At 34.6% G+C, this 23,572-nt stretch overlaps 1 long non-coding RNA gene across 1 annotated transcript; it reads right to left on the bottom strand.

The window, feature by feature from the left end:
• Positions 1 to 14,393: 14,393 nt before the first annotated feature.
• On the bottom strand, positions 14,394 to 15,160 carry LOC112498365 (uncharacterized). The gene is made up of 2 exons (XR_003065654.2): positions 14,833 to 15,160; positions 14,394 to 14,689 (listed from the first exon to the last, which is right to left on the bottom strand). It is a non-coding gene; the product is annotated as an uncharacterized LOC112498365 (long non-coding RNA).
• Positions 15,161 to 23,572: the final 8,412 nt, after the last annotated feature.

Below are 23,572 nucleotides of genomic sequence, written 5' to 3'. Positions count from 1 at the left end.
ATAGCATCATTATCGACTGCTAAATCAACAGAGCCACATGACCATGACCATGACTCATACTCATATCAAGTCAATGCCATAGGTGTAATGAGAAAACCATCGAATTACAACCCATACTCCAACACATATAACCCTGGATGGAGAGACCACCCCAATTTTTCATGGTCTCAAGGATTCCAACAGAATGGACCAGCAGCTCTAGCTCCACCAATGCAACAAATTCCTTAAGTTCCTCAAGCCTCTCAGCCACCATTTAGACCATACAATCAGAACCAGAACCACTCTCAACCTAGACCATGGGAGGATGCATTCCAGAACTTCAGGAATGTTACTCACTCCACGATTGAGCAACAGAACCGCACCATTGATGGACTACGAAATGAGTTGAGAGCAGGCTTCAACTCACAAGCTCAATCTGTTTCAAGCCTCGAAAAGATGGTGGGACAACTTGCTTCTTCAGTTCAGACATTGGCAATGACTGTTGAGAAAGGCAAATTTCCAAGTCAACCAGTGCCTAATCCTAAAGGAGTATATGAAGCAAGTACCAGTTCACCACAGCAGCATGGAGAGGTCAAAGCAATCATGACCTTGAGAAAAGGAAAAGAAGTCGACAACAAAGTGGAGATGCCGGTGACAAAAGAAAATCAAATTGTACCTGTGAATGTTGAGGAATCATCACCGGAGGAGAAAGAAGAAACCAACACACGGGAATATGTTCCCAAAGCTCCATTTCCTCAGAGGTTAGCTAAAGGAAAAAAGGGAAAATCCACAGGTGAGATTCTTGAAATCTTCAAACAGGTAAGTGTTAACATCCCTTTACTTGATGCTATTAAGCAAGTTCCATCTTATGCCAAGTTTCTTAAAGACCTTTGTACTAAAAAGAGAAACATGCATGTTCAAAAGAAGGCATTTTTAACAGAAAACGTTAGTTCTATCCTCCAACATAAAATTCCTCTAAAATGCAAAGACCCAGGCTCCCCCACTATCTCATGTAGCATAGGGAACCACACAATTGAGAATGCTTTGTTGGATTTAGGAGCTAATGTAAATCTGTTACCTTATTCAGTGTTTTTGAAACTTGGACTTGGAGAATTACACCCAACTCCAGTGGTGTTACAGCTTGCAGATCGGTCCACGAAAATACCTCGTGGTATTGTGGAGGACGTGCTTATCCAGGTAGACAAGTTTTATTTTCCTGTTGATTTCATTGTAATTGACACTCAACAAATACAGGATTCAAGGAAGCACATCCCCATTATTCTAGGCCGACCTTTCTTGGCAACTGCGGATGCTCACATTCAATGCAGGACTGAAAATATGCAGTTGTCTTTCGGCAATATGACTATGGAGCTAAATATTTTCAACATTGCCAAACAACCTCACAATGCAGATGATGGAATTGTTGATGTGGATTTAATAGAAGCATTAGTTGATGACACTCTTGTTTCAAACCTTAGTGATGATACTTTACAGACATGCTTAACTCACTTTGGTTTTGATTTTGATATTGACAGATCGGTCGAAGAGGTCAACGCCCTGCTTGACTCAGTACCATCCATGGACACTAATGAATGGAAGTCAAGAGTTGAACAACTAGCACCATCAGAGAAGAAACTCATCCCATCATCAGAATCACCACCGAAACTCGAGCTCAAACCATTACCCAACACTTTGGAATATGCATTTTTGGGGGAAGAAAGTACTCTGTTGGTAATCATCTCATCATCCCTCAATGACGAACAAAAAGGAAAGTTGTTAGATGTTTTGAAAGAGCACAAAGGGGCATTAGGATGGACCATAGCGGACATAAAAGGTATAAACCCAGTAGACTGCATGCATTACATTCACCTTGATGAAAATGCTAAATCTACTAGGGAAATGCAACGTCGGTTAAATCCTAATATGAAAGAAGTTGTTAGAACAGAAGTCCTTAAGCTATTAGACGCAGGTATCATTTACCCAATTTCTGATAGTTTATGGGTCAGTCCTGTACAAGTTGTCCCCAAAAAGTCAGGAGTCACAGTAGTTACGAATGCTGATAATGAATTGATACCCACTAGAGTGACTACAGGATGGCGTGTATGCATTGATTATAGAAAGTTGAATTCTGTCACACGTAAAGACCATTTTCCTTTACCATTTATTGATCAAATGCTTGATAGATTAGCAGGCCATGAATTTTATTGCTTTCTAGATGGCTACTCAGGATATAATCAGATTCCCATAGCACCAAAAGATCAAGAGAAAACTACTTTCACTTGCCCTTTTGGCACATTTGCATATAGGAGAATGCCATTTGGATTATGTAATGCACCTGCTACATTTCAACGATGCATGTTGAGCATTTTTTCTGATATGGTTGAACGATTCCTTGAAGTCTTTATGGATGACTTTTCTGTCTTTGGTGACTCGTTTGATCAATGTTTACATTATCTAACACTAGTTCTGCAGAGATGTATCGAGAAGAACTTGGTCTTAAATTGGGAGAAGTGTCATTTTATGGTAAAACAAGGTATTGTTCTTGGTCACATCATTTCGAGCAAAGGTATTGAGGTTGACAAAGCCAAGGTGGATCTCATTTCTAATCTTCCTCCACCCAAAACAGTCAGAGAAGTAAGATCTTTCCTTGGGCATGCTGGTTTCTATAGACGTTTCATTAAAGATTTTAGCAAAGTTTCTAGACCCTTATGCAATTTACTTGCTAAGGATGCACCTTTTGTCTTTAATGATTCATGTCTTGTGGCGTTTGAAAAATTAAAACAGTTGTTGACATCATCACCCATCATTCAGGCCCCGAACTGGAGCTTACCATTTGAACTCATGTGTGATGCATCTGATTATGCAGTAGGAGCTGTATTAGGACAAAAAGTTGATCGAATTCCCCACGTTATTTACTATGCTAGTATGACATTAAATGATGCACAGTTGAACTATTCAACTACTGAAAAAGAAATGCTAGCAGTAGTGTTTGCATTGGAAAAATTTCGATCATATCTCATTGGTTGTAAAATAATTATATTCACGGATCATGCTGCTCTTAAATATCTTCTCACAAAGAAAGATGCAAAAGCTAGACTAATTCGTTGGGTGTTACTTTTGCAGGAATTTGACTTGGAATTCAAAGATAAAAAAGGGACAGAAAATGTTGTGGCGGACCATCTCTCTCGTCTCCATTTTGACACAATTATAGAACAATTACCATTAAATGAGTCATTTCCAGATGAACAATTAATGAGTGTGGAAGTATTACCTTGGTATGCTGATATAGTTAATTATCTTGTTACAGGTAAACTTCCAGAGCATTGGACCAAGCAAGACAAGGCTAAATTCTTTGCAGAGATAAAGAATTTCTTTTGGGATGACCCGTATTTGTTCAAGTATTGTGCTGATCAAATTGTTAGACGATGTGTCCCAGAAAATGAAATTCAGAATATTCTTTCATTCTGCCATGAACAAGCTTGTGGAGGCCATTTCAGTGCTAAGAAAACAGCGACTAAAGTTTTACAATGTGGTTTCTATTGGCCAACTATATTTCGAGATGCTTACACTTTCTGTTCTTCATGTGATAGGTGTCAACGAATGGGGAGCATTACACGAAGGAACATGATGCCACTAAATCCAATTTTAGTGGTTGAGATTTTTGACGTATGGGGTATCGACTTCATGGGACCCTTTCCCCCGTCTTTTGGCCATCAATACATATTGGTTGCTGTTGACTACGTATCAAAATGGGTAGAAGCAATTTCATGTAGGACCAATGATCACAAGGTGGTGATAGCATTTTTGAAAAGCAACATTGTTTCACGCTTTGGATTCCCTCGAGCAATAATCAGTGATGGTGGTGCCCACTTTTGTAACAAAGCATTCAAAGCTCTTTTGACAAAGTATTCAATCACACACAAAGTGGCGACTCCGTATCATCCGCAAACCAGTGGCCAAGTTGAGATCTCCAATCGAGAAATAAAGCACATATTAGAAAAGACGGTGAGGCCAGACAGAAAAGATTGGTCATTACGACTTGATGATGCCTTATGGGCATATAGAACGGCTTTCAAGACCCCGATTGGGATGTCACCCTACAGGCTAGTGTATGGAAAAGCTTGCCACCTACCTGTGGAACTCGAGCATCGTGCGTATTGGGCCATCAAGAAATTCAATTTTGACATGCAGCAAGCCAGCTCAGAAAGAAGATTACAGCTGGCAGAACTTGAAGAAATTCGCAATGATGCATACGAAAATGCCAAGATTTACAAGCAACGAATGAAAGTCTTCCATGATAAGCAAATTATGAGGAAATCGTTCACTCCAGGTCAGAAAGTGCTTTTATTCAATTCTCGCTTGCACCTATTCCCAGGTAAGTTACGCTCTCGTTGGTCTGGTCCCTTTATTGTTCATACTGTTTTTCCACATGGGGCAATTGAAATTAAGGACCTAAAGAACGGTGTCACGTTTAAAGTTAATGGTCAAAGATTAAAGCCATATCTAGAGTACCAACCACATGACGAAGACACCGAAATAAATTTGAGTGACCCACCAAATTTGAATTGATTTTTTTTTTTCGTTGATTTGATTTTTCTTTCTTTCTTTTTATTATTATTCTTTTGCTAATTGAAATTGTTTTTGCATAAGTGTGTTTATTTTACCATTAAGTTTTCTCTTATCATTTTTAATCATGAGTCTCATACTTAGACCGTTCCTCCTGAACATTCTTAAACCACTTCAACGTGTCAAAACTCATCTCAAAAGACAGATTCAATTTTGTAAAACACATCGCATTTGGGCTCTACAACCACCAGAGTTAGTAGCCTATGTTGAGGGTTTAGAAAGCCAACTCAGAGATATTGAGAGAAGTGTTTACGACATCCAGTTGGAGCTTGAGGTAAATTCAATAAGAGGACGATTTTAATTTTCTTTGTGTGTTTTAATTTGTTTTTCTGTTTGTGTGCTTTAGTTTGTTACCCCGGTGAAGTGGCGGATAACGGTACTCCGTGACAATCAAGTCGGTTACTTCAGTTTCCCATAATAACTGATATTCTGAGGCAAAGGTATGGACAGAAACGAGATTCTAGCGAAGCTTCACAAGCAATTCCCTTCACTTCCTCAGAATGCCCTCCTTACGATCTATAAAGCTCGGTCCGAACGCATGCGATTACTCATGAGGAATAACATACCTGCTGACATCCGTTGGTTAATTGAGGCTAAAGTACGATCGGCAGGTGAGTTACCTCCAAAATTTATTGCATACATGCTTGGTTGTGGTAAAGGAAATTATGCAAGAAAACGACGAGCTCGAAGAATTTCTGTTGCTTGTCATAAGTGTGCCAGAATGAGTTGCAATAAAAACCCATGTTCTTTAGGAATGGTGTCTGATAACAGGGAAGATAAGATTCAATTCATTAGGGATGACTTGAATAAGGAGTCATTGGATGATATCCTTTTGTCTCTTGAAACGCATCCCAGTGGATATGTGCAAGGAGCGATTCTCCAGTTATGGCCATTATTCCAGAAAGAGCATGCACGATATAGTCTCGGGAATCTGACTATAAATGATCTTGTTTGCCAGTTTATAAGAAAACTGGATAGGAAGCTTATCCTCGACCTATAGAGGGCGTTCAAGCCGTTTCTGGACGTAAAACCAGAGGAAGATGTGAGCCACAGTCGCAACTACCTGTAAATATCCTTTTACTTTATTGTTATTTTATTTCACTATTGTCTTATTGTTTGCATTATTGTCTTTAATAATTTTATTACTGTTTGCTTTTTCCTTTTTACTGTTTTCTTTTTGACTTGCGAGCCACGTGCTTTACGCGTTATTTGACACTAACATATTACCTCATACACAACCATGACCCACTATCACCAAGACTCTTAAATGTAATTTCTTTTTTGTCAAGCACTCACAAATTGTTTTTGAGAAGTATCACAATGTCAGCTACTCCCAATAGACAATTCAAGAACATTTGTGTGCTTTCTGGATTTACATATGACAAACATAAAGAGTTCGTTGAGGCAGCCATAGATCTTGGTCGAAGCATAGCAGCGAGAAAATTACACTTGGTGTATGGAGGAGGTAATCGAGGGTTATCAAAAATGGTCTCAGAAGCAGCTTTTATCAGAGGAAGTCAAGTGTTAGGCATCATCCCAAGAGTCTTAAAACCATTGGGCAGTTCATCTGACTCATCAACTGGAGAAGAGTTAGTCGTCTCAGGTATGCAAGAAAGAATAACTGAAATGCTTAATCATGCTGATGCTTTTATTTTCCTTCCAGGAGATCTTGCAACACTAGAGGCACTTATCACGCTAGCATCTTGGGCCCATCTGCACATCCACCAAAAACCCATCGGTTTGTTAAATGTCAATAATTTTTATGATGGCTTTATCGCATTTCTTAACCATGCAATAAAAAACTATTTCATTCCTTCTAATGTGAAAAAACTTTTTATTTGTGCTCACACTGCTAATGAGCTACTTGATATGTTACAAGCTTATAAACCGGAGCCAGACCCCTGGACTTTTGTGTTGGAGCGCCCAAATAATGATGGTAACAGTAGCCGCAGTAAGAAGTACAAATTAGATTTAACTCTCCGCTTGTAAATATTGTTTTCTGTGTTGCACCACCCAGGTGATGTCTTCTAAACTCTACTTCTTTCCTTTCAAACATTGAGGACAATGTTTCGTTCTGGTTGGGGGGAGGGAATAGTCGACAATTGTGGAATTTTGGTTAAGTTTTTACTAATTTTTGTTGTAGAAACTAACTATTGCTAACTTTTTGTGTCGAAGATGGCTGAATATGGAGTGTAGTGACTCTAGAAACGCATCTTCATCGTAAAAAAAAAATTATTATTAAAAAATTAAAAAAAAAATTCAGACATTTTCTTTTTCTTTATTATGTTTTTATTTTTATTTTTCTTCTTTTTAATTTCTCCTCTATAAATATACATTTTCCAACTTGTGGTCGAAAATGGTTGAATATGGAGTGTAGTTCCTCTAGAAACGCATCTTCTTTAAAAAAAAAAACATTTTCATTTCTGTTACCACCCATATTTCTATCATTTTACGTGTAACTTTTCTAATTAGTTTTTATGCATCATTTTCACATTTATGCATGCATATTTTCCTTTCATGTTTAGAATAGGTTGGGGGGTAGAATGTTGTTTAAAAAAAAAAATTTGTGTGATTTGTTTTAACATTGGATGACATGATTAATTTCAAATTTTAGTATTTGTATTATCTTTGGTCTTAAGTGATGTTACATTATGTTTGCTACTCTACATGTTGATGTCGGAGACAAATATGAGTTGCTTGAAGGAATCAACATGTCATAATAAGTACCAAGTGAGTTTTTGAGCCTATCATTTTCCTTGGAGAGTAACCCTTTTGCCCATTCTTTATACAGCTTAACAGTTTATTATTGTATACACGATCTCTAGATTTCTTTTGAGTTAACCCTTAATAAAAATTAAAAAAAAAAAGAAGAAAAAAAAATAGTGTGTTGCTACATTTGGAGGCCCATCTAACTAGTAGATATGGAAGGTTATTTAGAGCCCTAAAAGACGATGGAAAGACCATCTTTGATCCGTTTGAGCCTTTCTAGCCATCCCTTTTATTAAATATCCATAGTTAACCCTTTTGAGCCTTTAAAAAAAAAATATTTTCTTTGTCAACTTATCATCTTGACCCACTCCGATTTGGAGTATTACCCGATATCTTATAAGTTCCATCACTTATTTATGTTTGAGAAAATGTAAATAATTATGTTGTTCAGTGAAGTTATAGCAAAAAAAAAAAAAAACAACAAAACAAAAGTTGTTGTTTCAAAAGAATAAAAATAAAAATAATAGGTGAAATCCACCTTGCAACTTCCAAAAAATAAAAAATAAAAAATTTCTGCATTTTTCTCAAACATACACTTTGTTTTCCTTATTTCCCTTCTTTGTTAGCCATGTCCCTAGCCTATGTTACGTCCTAATAAAAGTCCTTCTTGATTTTAGGGAACTATAGTTTGAAGTAGAAGCTAGTTATATGGGCTAAAAAGATGTAGTGATGCATAATTAAAAAAAAAAAAGATAAATAAAGTGGGTTGACTTACATTTTATTTGACTTGAGATCGTATTATTTCTAAGCTGAGGGCATATTTATTTCATCTTGGTGAGAGCATGTGATATCACTTCTTTATTATTTTCTCTCTCAATTACCATTCATTGGAGTGACTATTTTTATTGGGTTTAATTTATTTGTGAGAGTGTCACTACTTCCAGTGAGATTTTGGGGTTTGACATGTCATTCTTGAAAGTAGCTATAACAAAGTCTACTGGGCTAATTCATGTGGATGGTTGATGTGGGTGTGATGTTGCTTTAGACTGGAGATAATGCTTATACTTTTATTTGATTGCTGTCATTAATCTGATTGAATAAACACGAGGGTTTCTAAAAAAAAAAAAAATCATTTTGAATTTGAATTTTGTTTTCGCTTTATTTGCTAGGGACTAGCAATAAGTTGGTTGGGGGGTGTGTTGAGTGTTAGAAAATGCATATTTATAAAGGAGAAAACTGTCATTTTACATTTCAAGTTTTACTAACAACCCTTACTTTTATGTATTTAACATTCTTGTGATTTAATTACGTGTGTTTTATTTTAATTAAGTAATTTATGTATTTTAGGGGGCATTATAGTCATTTCACAATAAAGGAGAGATCAGACGACAAAACGGACATCACTTTTGAACTCAGGACGGTAGAAAACCTTAGGAGGAGCATAAAAGGAAAAATGACACTATTCACATGTACGGTACTATTCACGTGTACGGTACTGTATACGTTACTGTTCACAACACTGTTCACATAGACGGATGATGATGTGGCATTGACTGATGAGGTGTCACGATCCTGTTGGACTAAAATTCTTATGTACTGTTGATGGTGACGTGGCAGCATATCAATGGACGAAAAATCTCGCGTACGGTGCATGCATCACACAGGATTATTTTCAACCAAACCGCGTTACTGTTCATCCGGGTCAAACCGCGTTACTGTTCAAAGTCGGGTCAAACCGTGTTACTGTTTATCCGCGTGGTCAAACCGTGGACTGTTGACTGATGACGTGGTGCAATCATGAGCGTCCAAACTGTTTTTAATCCGATGGCCATGATTTACTCCATGTATCTATAAAAAGAGGGCCTCTCCCCCCTAATTTGATATCTCTGAATCCATTTTTGGGATCCATTTTCTGTAATTCCCTCTCCATCTTGTATTTTCTTCGTATTTTAATAAATTCCCATTTTGCCCCTAGTTCAACTATGAGTGGCTAATTTTCTTTCAAGCTTGGGTTGAAGGTGAAGTCTCAACATGTGTCATGGGCTTAATTTGGTAAATTTATTTTCTCTTCCCCTCTAATTTTTGTGGATGTTTTGACTTCTCGTCGACAAATAATAATAGTCTTGTCTAGATACCGCCTTGGTTACACCGGCTCTCTAGTATAAGGTTATTATTATTTGGCACGATAAGCCCTTAGCACCATATTGATTAGAGCGTGGTTCATGAGGTGTGGATTCCCCCCTCATGATTTAATTGGCATTAATACGGATTATTTAGCCCATGATGCATGTTGATACGGATCCAGATACCCAAGTACGTCATTTCAATATAATTCTCGTCAATTTATTCTCGCCATTTCAATACCAATTTTAGAATTTATTCTCGCCATTTTAATTTAAGTTTTAGCATATTCCAAATCATTTCCACCATAAATCCAATCACCCATTTACAAAATTAATTCTACACAATTAAAATCCACCTCCTCGTGGGATCGACACTCGTCACCATAAATCTATACTACAATAGATTCGTGCGCTTGCGAGTACATTAAAATTTGCACAACAAGTTTTTGGCGCCGTTGCCGGGGAGGTAAGTAATTTTAATTCATAGAATTAATTTTTGTGAATAATTTCTTTTAATTATTTTCTTGTAATTTTTTTTAATTAAAAAAAAAGAAAAAAAAAGTGAATCTACATTTAAAGGTTAGTATTTCTTTCCTTTTTCTCTTCTTTAAAATTCTGTAATTTAATTTTCAATTTATTTTTCTTTGTAATTTTTTTTGTTTATTTTATTAATTTAATTTTTAGTTAATTTATTTCACGTATTTATTTTTGTGTATTTTTATAGAAAGGTTGTAATAGCGCAATAAGGTTAGTATCGTAATTTCTCACTCTTCTTTATTTTTATTTATTTTGTTCCCATCTTTATTTTTTTTGTTTATTTTATCGGGGATTCATCCTTAAACAAAGATAAAAATGGAAAAGTTCAAGGGAATTGATGATGATATATTCTAATTAAAATTCTCCAACTAGAATCACATGATTATATCTGTGTAGTGTGTAATAGCAAAGGGGGTAGGAAAGATGATCAAGAATTTTTGTAAGGGAAGTTGAGGGCATTATTCTGTAAATATGAGATGTAAATGGCAAAAGAAATATATCTCTTTTCATTTTCTCTCTCACGGCCTGTAAATTGTGGTACAATGTTCATTCAAGCGGCTGAAATTGTTGGTACAGTATTCATTCAAGCGGCTTTGTTTCTTGAAGCTTTGCCCAATTTCTTGTTGGCTTAAGGGATCGGGAAGTACTTAGCAAATTCAATTGATGCAGTGCTCATACGGAGATGAAAAGCATAGCAAACGACATTGTTTGATGGTGATAAAAAAAAAAATTCACGAAACGGCGTCGTTTGCATTAATTTCGGGGTTTGACTCGGGATTTGACCTGGGGTAAATAGTAGAACTCTTAGCCTTATACACTTGAGTCTATTCGGCCACAACCTTTTAGCCCAAAGCTATTTGGTCCATTTTTCGAAAAAATGAAAAAAAAAGAAAGGAATATTTTTATATTTTGAATACGAACTATAAATTCCATTTCGCCAACTCCACTGCTCCAGTTACCTACTTTGACTGCATTTACACAATTCATTTAAAAGTTAAAAAAATTATTCTTAGTAAAGATGCAGATAATGTTGGGAAAAATCAGTTTTTTTTTAATTTTTATAAAACCTTTTAGGATCGCTCTCATACAATATATAAGAATTTGTAATCTAGAAATCGTACCTTGAAAATCCGATTTGCCTTTTTCCGCTAAAGTGATTTGGGCTCCCAGATCATGATCCGTCACCACCACTCCTGTTAGATCACAATCCGTTACCACCACTCTTGCTAGATCACGATCCGCCACCAAATAATCTTCCAGGTTATGACTCAAGTTTGATCTGCACTTGACGTGTGGGTGCCTTTATCACCACTAAAGCAACTAGCACGAGAAAATTTTTCTCTCAACAATAGAGAGAAAAATCTTTTTCTCTCATATATATAAAGTGGCTGCTCTCTTTCTTTTGGGAGAAAATAAGCCCTTTTATATTTTTTTTATCTAGTGAAAACCCTAGGCTCCATATTTATTTAATTTTTAATTCTATTAAATCCCTTTTGATTTAAATTAAAAAATAATTAAAACAAAAGTTACGTTACTTATTCTTGTGTTATAGGGGCCCACCTTGTAAAATAACACAAGACCCCTTACACTCAAGCATATTAATGGAGTCTCCCACTAAATAATACATTTAGGCTTTTGACCCAAATAGCTAGTTATCTTGCTTATTAATTCAGTAGTGGTGCAGTCAATTAAATGAGCTAACCCGAGGATCATTTGGGAACACACAATAGCGGCTGCAATAATTAAGCCTGTAATTAAACTACCCCAATTATTTAATTCTAAATCTACTCTACTAAAAGATTGGAACTGACCTCCATAATTGTATGCTCGAATAATAATTCGTCCCAAGCCACATTGATTTCTTTATTGCACAATCCTTTGTACCACATCATTAATTAAATCGATATCTCAACTGTCCAATCAATTTAATTACAAATTGTTCCTTGATTCTTACTGATTTTCTTTAATGATCATTTTTAATATACTAAATATGTTGACACACTCTGGCCAAAGAATTCTATGATCAAGTGCCGAAAACCCATCAAGAGATGTGTTGTACAAATTCTTGATTACAAGTATGTGTCGTGCCCATTGGTAACTCAAATGGAATAACAATTACAATCATGAAATCATAATTAACTCAAGATTAATATTACAGTAAAATCAATGCCTATGAGATTTAATAAGTCTGACAGTCATTTCAAGGTTAATTAAATCTCATATGTGATCCAGCTCAATGTAGTCAAACTATATCAGTAAATACATACATGATTAAGAAAAATCATTTAATGAATTTACTACAGTCTAAACATAAATAGAGCGTCCAACTCTATTTATCAACTGCGAACTTAATTTATTTAATCATAAGATAACTTGTATTTATGTTTTTTGTGAATCCATATGATGATCACATAAATACATATAATATGATTAAACAGACCTTATTCAAAATATTTATGCAATTGAAAATATCTCAAATATTTTATTAATCCCAACAGATAAATCTCTAATTAATCTAACAGCCAGTCAACCACTAAGCATGATACTGCTGATAGTTCAACTTGACATCATTTATAAATAAATATGAAACACGTGATAGTAAGAGTTTACTAATTCAAGTCTTCTTTCTTCAAAGCCAGCTCAGCCTCTTCTTTTAGACAAAACACGTGCGTTTCCAGGTCAAACATTCGTTTTCAATTGAATGTATCTTAAAAAAATCAAAACTTTGCACACACGTTTGGACTATTTTCTAAAAGTGAAAGAAGATTGAGCGTGGTTGGAACCAAACCGTCATAGATTATTGCCAGTAATCATGCACCTAATTTTGGCATTTTAAAAGGAGAACATATGTGGTGATTTGTCTTGTCTAATTCATTAATTCCTTGCATGTGTTCCACACTTCAATTTGATTTGTTAATATTTAGTTTTAACAATCAAAAGCGATATTGGCCATTGAACATAAACTACTCTTATGTAAATATGACTTTGTTGGGGCAGATTTTAAAATATGATTGTTGACGGATCAATTTGGTTAAGCCAATTAGAAAGTACCACATATACTAATTAAGCAGTGTCATTGTGAAGGGGGAATTTAGTCTTTTCTCCTGGATTTTGTGGCTTACGGTTCTTTTAAAATATTGAACAAAAAGCAAACCCTAATCCCAACAAGAATGCGCAGCCACCATTCTTTTACCACCGTCAGCCGCGCGTCTTTCTACACTCTGCATTTCAATCCATCCCTTACTGCTTATTCCTAGTCTCTGACCAACACATACCGCGATCTGGGTACAGATCACCAAAATCATAAAGCACCATCACTGCCGTTTGTCTTGTATTCTTGCGATCAAATTGTTGTGCTCAGTGACTTAGGTAGCATTTACTTTTTTTTGTTTAAAATATGAATAGACTTAAATTAATTTAAATTCTAAATAAAGTTAATTGTTTAAATCGGAATGATATGTTTAAATTGCTAAAAATATATTAGGTTATTTTTTAAAAAAATTAATTTTTTTATATTTGTGCCCTTACAAATTATAAATATTAAACAAATAATAATCATCTTAAATAACATAAATAAGATAATATACTATTGTAACATAAATTATATGTTTAAAAAAATATGAATAGACTTAAATTAGTTTGAATTGTAAATAAAGTTAATTGTTTGAATCGGAATGATATGTTTTATTTTTTTATTTTTGTCTAAATAGCTGAAAATATATTAGGTTATGTTTTTTCTTAAAAAAATTAAAAATTAGTTTTTTTCATATTTGTGCCCTTACAAATTATAAATATTTTAAAAAAATAATCATCTCAAACAACATAAATAAGATAATATATTATTGTAACATAAATCATATTCAATTGAATACAACCTTTAAATATTATATGGTAGTATATCTTAATCAACTTTTTTTTTGTAGTTTATGATGTTTTTCTATGAAAAATATTCACGAAAACATAGGAAGATAAATAATGCTAATTTGAAGAAAATAAAAAGATAAAAATAATAATAATATACCACTATATATTACAACAAGTGATAGAGACGGATAATAATGTTAATTATTAAAATTTACTTAGGTAAAGATGAAAATTAATTAATTAAATAAGGATATTAATTTTAGAAAATATATTTTAATGATATCATTCAAACTTTTTAAATTAAGTAAAAAGTTTAAAAAAATTAGCTTGATAACATAATAGCATAATGACTGAAAACTTTCATTAAGTTAAAAAAAAAACAAACAAACTTAATAATTTAACTAGTTAAAACTAAGTCTATAAGTCAAAAAAACAAACGGCCCATTAATCCCATTAGTGGGGGTAAAATTTATGTGCATCCTAAGGAAAAAATTTACAATTAGTATTTCTCTTACATTCCTTGAGAAATTAGAGTTGTAACAAAAGATAGTCAAATTCTGAAGATTGAAGAATATATATATATTCTTTTAATCGGTTTATTGAACTAAATTCGGTGGCATTATTAAAACAACAAAAACTTAAGAAAGAAAAAAGAAACACCACAAGCAACTCCCTAAGGCACTTTATCGAATAATCCCATGACAAGCCCCCACCCTAGGCCATTGTGAACCTTGACGCACCACCATTAGAGCTAAACAAAAACTTCAACATAGGTGTACTCTCGCGGTCCTAACCACTAGGTTGGCACCATCAACAATCACCGGAAACATGTCCAGTAGCAGCAGAAACAACTACAAAAGAATCAATCAACATCCAATAACAACAACAAATAAAGCAAAAGGAATAAAATAAAAAGTACAAGAAAAAACATAACAAAAACAAATAAAAGGACATAAAAATAAAAATAAAAATAAAAATAGAAACAGTGCGATACCAGCCAAAGAGGGAATGGGAGAATCCCTTCTCGAATGGAAGCTCCTAGTTTAGGTTGTTGGTGACGGCTACATATTTCAAATAAGTAGGCATTTCGATGACAATGACTGGAAGAATGGAAGCGATGGATGGATCTAAATGGCTTGAAGTTGGTGAGTGCATTAGAGGTGACGGTTATCCCTAAGCATAGCATGTGGCGAAGCCAATAAAGGGCAAGTGGGGGCAGCTGCCATCGTTTGGTCAAAGATTTCAGATGATATATTCTATATCGTTAGTTGAAATTACAAAATTTTCCTTGTTCAATGTTAGAGTGCAATTTATGCACTAGTTTTCCATTGTTTACTTCCCTTAATATCGATGTTTTGCACTTAATAATAGTGATTTATTTGTGTTTTATTTTTGTAAGTGCAATTATATTGATTGGTGCTAAAATTGAGCTACAAGATGATGTTTGAAGATGATTGTTTTCTTCGAAAAATTATTAACTTCAGAAGAACGTTGTTGATAAGGCATGGGCGTGTGCTGTCAACTATGGACCTGCAGTTTTTAATTTAACGTGTTTTGTATTTTTGGTTATTTTGTAATTACGAATGTAATATTTCAGATATTAGTATTTTATTTTAAAAAAGAACTCTAGAGGAGAAGAGAGAGAGAGTATTTAAGGGAGGAATCTATTGTGAAAAGGGGGGGATATTTTAGAAAAGAAAGAAACCCTAGATCTAAATTTTTCTATTCTCTCTATGAAGAACTAAACCTATTATTTTGGTTGAAAGTTAATGAAGCTTTGATTCATCACTACTGTGAGATCTTTCTTATGCTTTAATTATTTTATTACTTTTTGGGTATTTGTTTATTCTCTGAATTATTATCATGATTATGTTTGTTAATTAGATAAATGGCCACTATTTAATTATCAACTTAATTTATTATCAATTAAAGGATTCATCGTATGAAGATTTTAATGTTTGTGATAAATAATATAGCAGTGAGTTGTGTTATGAGAATAAACAATCTAATTTAAATGAACCATCGTATGCGTTTGTTGATTAGGATTTGGGTCTCTCTATTTTTTCAGGCTGTCAATTGATTAAATCCTATTATCGTATCTAGGGTTGTCTATTGATTAGGGAAATAACCAATGGTCGTACCTCGGTTATCGACTAGTTAAGGAGAGATTAGCTATTAGAGGGTCTCAGTAGCTATAACCGATCTATTCATAAGTAGTAATAATTTATATTTGAATCAATGATCAGTAGTTGAATCAAGCTGAGTTAATTCCTTCAACCAGAGCTTTTCCCAATTTGAATTACAATTTTAATTTGTATTCTTGTTATTTTAATTTATTTTTGTAATTGTCAACAAATCTCCCATTTTTCATTTTACATTTTAAAAAAGATTTAAATAATTACCGATCTCTGTGGACACGACCTTACCTAATCACTATACACAATTTATTTAGAGTAGGTATTTTATTTTTGCTGGCTTCGACAACCATCAAGTTTTGGCGCCGTTGCCGGGGATTGGTGTCGTTTATTTAATCCTTTTTACGTTTTACTTGGTGTATGGTTCATTCTTCTAGTACAGGTACACTTTCGTTTGATCCTGAAATTGAGAAGACAGCTCGCCAGCTGAGACAGCAGACGAAGCGAGCTAAGCAACGATCCTCGTCGCTTTTGCTTTTTGAAACAGATACGGTGCCTGATTTGGTTGAATCATCTAGCGATTCAGAAGAACAAGTGATGGATAGAGCTCTACCTACAGAAAGAACTCTTAGAGAGTTAGCTGAACTAGACTTGAATCAGCAACTACTTTGCATTCAATATGTAGACTTGGAGGTAAATTTTGAATTAAAGTATGGTCTTATTCATTTGTTATCCAAGTTTCATGGTTTTGCAGGTGAAGATCCTCATAAACATCTCAAGGAGTTTCATGTTGTGTGTTCAAGTATGAGGCCACAAGGCGTAACTGAAGAGCAGATTAAGCTGCGTGCTTTTCCTTTCTCTTTAGATGGACTAGCTAAAGACTGGTTGTACTACTTGCCTCCTAGATCGATTATAACATGGAATTGTTTGAAGAAGCAGTTCCTCGAGAAGTACTTTCCTGCTTCAAGAGCTGCCAACATCAGAAAAGACATTTGCGGGATCAGACAACTTCCTGGGGAGACTTTGTATGAGTATTGGGAGTGATTCAAACAATTGTGTGCCAGCTGTCCTCAGCATCAGATTTCTGATCAACTTCTTATTCAATACTTTTACGAAGGACTGTCATTGATAGATAGGAGTATGATAGATGTTGCTAGTGGAGGTGTGTTGGTGAACAAGACCTTTACTCAAGCAAGAGAGTTGATCTCAAATATGGCTGCCAATGCACAACAGTTTGGCAGCAGGCAAAATCCCAATTCAAAGAAGGTGAATGAGGTAAATATTTCTTTTATTGAACAACGTTTAGATAAACTTACTTCTCTTGTGGAAAAGTTTGTTGTAGGTAATGTGCAACAGGTGAAGACTTGTGGCATTTTTTCTAAAATGGGTCATTCAACTGATATGTGTTCTACACTTCAAGAAGAACCTGTTGAACAAGCCAATGCAGTTAGAGGATTTCCAGGCATGCCTCAGAGGAGGTATGATCCTTATGCACAAACATATAATCCGGGATGGAAGGATCATCCCAACTTCAGCTATGGAGTTAGGCCGTCAGGATTCCCACAACAATACTCACCAAGACAACTAGCCCCTCCACAGTCAAACCCCAAGTCAGGTAGATCTCTTGAATAAATTGTTAAATCACTTGCGACTAACACTCAACAATTTCAGCAGGCAACTACAACAAGCATTCAGAATTTGGAGAACCAAATGAGTCAATTGGCGACTACAGTGAGCCGTCTGGAGTCTCAAGTATTAGGGAGATTGACTTCACAATCAAAGGTGAATCCAAAGCAAAACGTTAGTGCTATCATCCTTAGAAGTGGGAAGGAGTTGCAAGAGCCTAACAAGAAAGTGACAAAACATATAGAAGATGAGCTTGAGAAGAATGAATTGATGCCTAAATCTCAAGATGCGCAATCCAACAGAGCGAAACCCCTACCTATTGTGATACCTCCTCATTTTCCAAGCCGATTTGCAAAATCCAAGAAGGAGGAACAAGAGAATGATATCCTTGAGACATTTGACAAGGTTTGAGGTAAATATTCTTTTATTTGATGCTATAAAACAAATACCTCGATATGCTAAAGTCCTTAAGGAACTGTGCACCTCCAAGAGAAAATTAAGAGGAGATGAAAAAGTTCACATGGGGGAGAATATTTCAGCAGTTCTCCAAAAGAAACTACCTCTTAAGTGCAAGGATCCAAGTGTGTTTACTATCCCTTGTAAAATTGGTAGTGTTAGAGTTGAAAAGGCTATGTTAGATCTAGGAGTTTCTATTAATGTCATGCCTCGTTCCATTTATTCATCTTTGAATGTTGGTCCATTAAAAGAAACTCGCGTGATAATTCAACTAGCTGATAGGTCTAACGCATATCCTGATGGGGTATTAGAAGATGTCTTAATACAAGTTAATGAGTTGGTTTTTCTTGCTGATTTTTATGTACTTGATATGGAAAAGGATAACTCCTCTAATTCTGTCCCAATTTTGCTAGGAAGACATTTTCTTAAGACTGCTAGAACTAAAATGGATGTACATAAAATGGACTCTCACTATGGAGTTTGATGGAGAGGTTATAGAATTCAATATGAATGATGCCATGAAATATCCTAGTGAGGAACATTCGGTATTTTCTGTGGATGTTATTAACCTTGTAGTGCAGGAAGTTTTTTACAAGGAAAAGACGAAGACATTTCATGACAGAATGATTTTGAGAAAGGAGTTCTCTGTTGGTCAAAAAGTTCTTCTTTTTCATTCTAAACTTAAACTTTTTCCGGATAAATTATGTTCTTGTTGGGTTGGACCTTTTATTGTTACTAATATTTTTTCTCATGGTACAGTTGAGATTCGGAGTCCGACCTCTGACAAAGTTTTTAAGGTTAATGGTCATCGCTTAAAACCTTTTTATGAAGGTTTGTCGGTGAATATTGTGGAGGATGTGACTCTCGAGAATTCCATTTATGGAGATTGATGCATGAATGTGTCTAACCAAAGACATAAAACAAAGACGCTTTTTGGGAGGCAACCCAAAAGATTTATTTATTTTGATTTTTGTTATATCTTTTGTTTTTAATTTTAATTCAGATTGTTTAAATAATGTTTTTGCTTATTTTGGCCAGAAGAAAATTTTTGGTAAGGCGTGCCCACGTGCTTATTAAAAAAATACTTCTGAAATTTTTAAAGTCTCAAGTAATTCATCACAAAAAAAAATTATTATTTTATTTATTTATTATTATTTTAAAAAAATTAAAAAAATAAAATTAAAAAAAAACACAAAAATGAAAAAAGGTTTTTTTTCTTTTATTTTTTTTTATTTGAAAAAAAAATTCACTGTTCACAAAATCCCTAATTCACAAAAATTTGTTTTCTTTCCCGCAGGAACCAGCCGTGTCCAGCCTTCACCAGAGCAGCAGCTGCGTTCCGCAACTAGCTCCATCCTGTGTCTCGCAGCACCAGAGTCACCAGCGCAAGCACCAACATCCTGCGCGCAGCTCCATGCCTCAATCAGCAGCGCAAGCATCTCACGAGCAGCAGCCCATGCAAGCAACCAGCGTCAGCCCAGCAACGCAATTTCATCCACAACCAGCCTGTGCACGCCCAGCACCAATCCGCGAGCAACCTGAACCGGCAGCCCATGCAATCAACCAGCCCACGCCCTGCATTCCAGCCGCGTGAATTGAAACCCGTGAGTGAAAGTACTGTAACAATGCCGAAGAGGAAAACATCAACTTCCAAGTCATCAACGTCTAAAAAGAAACCCGTCACAAAGAAATCCAAGATTTCAGCTCCCACTACCGTTCCATGGAACACAGTTTCATATTCACGCCAAGCCGTGAGACAAAGATCGAAACATGGAAAGAGCATGAGTGTTTTGTCACTTGCGGAATCCAATCTCGGAGGGTGCCTCACATTCACGACTCAACAAGAGAAAGAAAGGTACAAAGATATTTCTAAGCGAAAAATACTTTCAGCTAAGTATATTCATTACCCGACTCTTGAAAAATTGAATGTTAAGGATAATTTTGATTCTTTGATAGATAAGATTGGTATGCGTAAGTTTGTTGATGTTGATTGTTTGGGTTATGTTGAGTTGATTAGGGAGTTTTATGCTACTTTTCAATTTAATATATCGAATGATTTTACTTTGCATACTCCGGATGTTATAAAGTTTAGTTTAATAGGATGAAATTTTTCACAATCTATCACAGATTTTAACCTAACTTTAAGATTCATTGATGATGATTATTCTTCTAGTGATGCATATTTAAGAACAACTTATGACTTATGGTCTTTGGCGTAATTTATCTGTTGATCACAATGCCTATGACCCGAGTAAATCAAAGAGTTCTTTCTTACGTGATCCTATTTTGAAATGTGTGCATCGGTTCTTAGCATATAATTTTTTAGCGAAGAAAGATCACTCGGGAGTTTTCTCTAAAACTGAGTTTTATTTTATCTGGTGCATGTTAAATGATGTGAGACCTAATTTAGGTTTTTGGTTAGTAGATCAATTTCAGAGTGTGCTTAAACAGTATAGGACTTTATTTCTTGGTCCATACATTACTCTGTTAGCTATAAACCTATGTGTGCTTGATCTTGATAATAATGATTTGCATCCTGCTTGCAAAAAGGAATTTTTGGATATGTCTGTGTTTGAAAGAATAGGTGTGGTCGAATTCAAGGAGGGGAGATTTCAGTTTATTGAACCAGGACCCACTCAACCTCCAAAGAAGCTTTATGCTAGGAGTGGTGCTACCTCTGATGACGAGTTTGACGACGAAACTGCTGCCCACCAACTATTCCTTCTACATCCGCACCACCTTTGAGCATTCCATTAGAGAAAATGGAGCACAAGTTGAACAAGATGGAGTAGAATTTGGCCGCATACTTCGAGAGTGTGGGATTCATCCTACTATTACTGCCAAGCCAGTAGACGTTATGTGGATCAAAGCTCACAATTCAGGAAAGTTTTTGCCTTTAATCTTTTATCTTTACGCTTTAATTTTTATGTGAGCTTTGATTATCTTACATTGGGAACAATGTAAGTTCTTGGTGTGAGGGAGGGATATTTGCAATATTGATGTCTGGAAGTATTATTTTCACTCTGCTCATCCTTAAATAATTTTGGAGTTAGTATGCTTCATATATTATTATTTTTCTTTTCTTTACTTTCTCACTACTCTTTTCTCATCTATCTCAAATTATTTATATCTATTTTTATTCTATCATACTCTTTCATCACTCACATTTTATCTTTCACCTTTTATATTACTACATACATCTTTCTCACTTCTTATCATTTTTACCTTTCCTTTTGCATATCACTCCTACCTTCTTCTCATTCTACACCACTATTGATGGTTGATTCATTTGAATAGTGTACATGATTTGATGGTAAATTTACCAACTTTGTGAGGATTTGAGCCTATGAGCAACCATTTTGCTCTAATTATTTTTGTTATGTGAATATCAATCTTAATTTGTTTATTCTAGAACTTGCTTTGTTATGCATGTTGAAGCCGCATTACGGGATTTTATGCATTAAAATGATAAGGGCAAACCACTTTCCATTTTTATATTCTCGCATTTTTCTTTTTTTTTCTCTACCCAAAGACCTTTATTTGCTATCTTTCTTTGAGCCTCAACCATTACTCATCTAATTCTCTCCATCTATTTACCCATTTTCCTTCTTTTTTAGCCTCAATTTAAGGAGATTATTGGACTCATTGTTTGGATATATTTTGTATATATTTTGTTGCTCTTGCTACCTTGAATTAAAGTTTCTCAATTAGATCAACAAGCATTATGCTTGAATTAAATTGTGCAAGGTTCATTTCTTTTGTTTGATTAAAAAAAAACAAAAAACAAAAAAAAGAAGAAAAAAAATGTTTACATTCTTGGTGACTTGAGTAGAAATAAGCGTTTCGATATCATAAAGTTCGTTCAATGAGTTCATTCTTCTAATTTTAATCTCTTTTTCTTTCATAGACCTTTCTTTTTCATTTAACCCATTTAACCCCGTTACAACCTTTTTAAGACCCTTAGATTTTTTCATTTAATTCATGTTTTGTGGATTGAGATGTGATATATGAGCAAGCTTATTGTAATAGCATTCTTTGATTTGATTTGAGTGCATAAATGATACCCTAAACACTTTGAGTGCATGGAGTGAAGTCATTGAGAGGGCTATTAAATCTTGTTGCACTTGAATTTTGAATGGATCTTCTTGGTGGTTGAATGTTTTTCTTTTATCTTAGTTTATGAGATCCTATGCTTTAAAATCCTTGTCTCTCGAATGTTGATCGACTTAAATTCTTGAGGTATGCTTGCTTAAGATTGTTTTTGGATGAGTTGAGATGAGAATTGAGTGGAGATTTGGGATTAGTCTTGAGTTATATGCTTGAGGACAAGCATTATCTTGGTGTGGGGGAATTTGTTAGAGTGCAATTTATACACTAGTTTTGCATTATTTACTTCCCTTAATATCGATGTTTTGCACTTAATAATAGTGATTTGCTTGTGTTTTATTTTTGTAGGTGCAATTCTATTGATTGGTACTAAAATTAAGCTACAAGATGATGTTTGAGGATGATTGTTTTTTTGGAGAAATTATGAACTTCAGAAAAACTTTGTTGATAAGGCGTAGGTGCGTGCTGTCAACTACGGACCTGCAGTTTTTAGTTTAACGTGTTTTGTATTTTTGGTTATTTTGTAATTACGAATTTAATATTTCAGATATTAGTATTTTATTTTAAAAAAGAACTCTAGAGGAGAAGAGAGAGAGAGAGTATTTAAGGGAGGAATCTATTGTGAAGAGGGGGGGATATTTTAGAAAAGAAAGAAACTCAAGATCTAAATTTTTCTCTTCTCTCTATGAAGAACTAAACCTATTATTCTGATTGAAGGTTAATGAAGCTTTGATTCATCACTACTGTGAGATCCTTCTTATGCTTTAATTGTTTTATTACTTTTTGGGTATTTGTTTATTCTCTGAATTATTGTCATGATTATGTTTGTTAATTAGATAATTGGCCACTATTTAATTATCAACTTAATTTATTGTCAATTAAAGGATTCATCGTATGAAGATTTTAATGTTTGTGACAAATAACATAGCAATGAGTTGTGTTATGAGAATAAACAATCTAATTTAAATGAACCATCGTATGCGTTTGTTGATTAGGATTTGGATCTCTCTATTTTTTCAGGCTGTCAATTGATTAAATCCTATGATCGTATATAGGATTGTCTATTGATTAGGGAAATAACCAACGGTCGTACCTTGGTTATCGACTAGTTAAGGAGAGATTGGCTATTAAAGGGTCTCAGTAGCTATAACCGGTCTATTCATAAGTAGTAATAATTTATATTTGAATCAATGATCAGTAGTCGAATCAAGCTGAGTTAATTCCTTCAACCAGAGCTTTTCCCAATTTAAATTACAATTTTAATTTGCATTCTTATTATTTTAATTTAATTTTTATTATTGTCAACAAATCTCCCATTTTTCATTTTACATTTTAAAAAGGATTTAAATAAGTACCGATCTCTGTGGACACGACCCTGCTAAATCATTATACACAATTTATTTAGAGTAG

Source organism: Citrus sinensis, chromosome 8 (assembly GCF_022201045.2).
Source record: "Citrus sinensis cultivar Valencia sweet orange chromosome 8, DVS_A1.0, whole genome shotgun sequence".
NCBI lineage: Eukaryota > Viridiplantae > Streptophyta > Magnoliopsida > Sapindales > Rutaceae > Citrus > Citrus sinensis.
The sequence above is the reverse complement of the archived record's forward strand: the minus strand, read 5'-3'. Positions and strand labels throughout refer to the sequence as shown.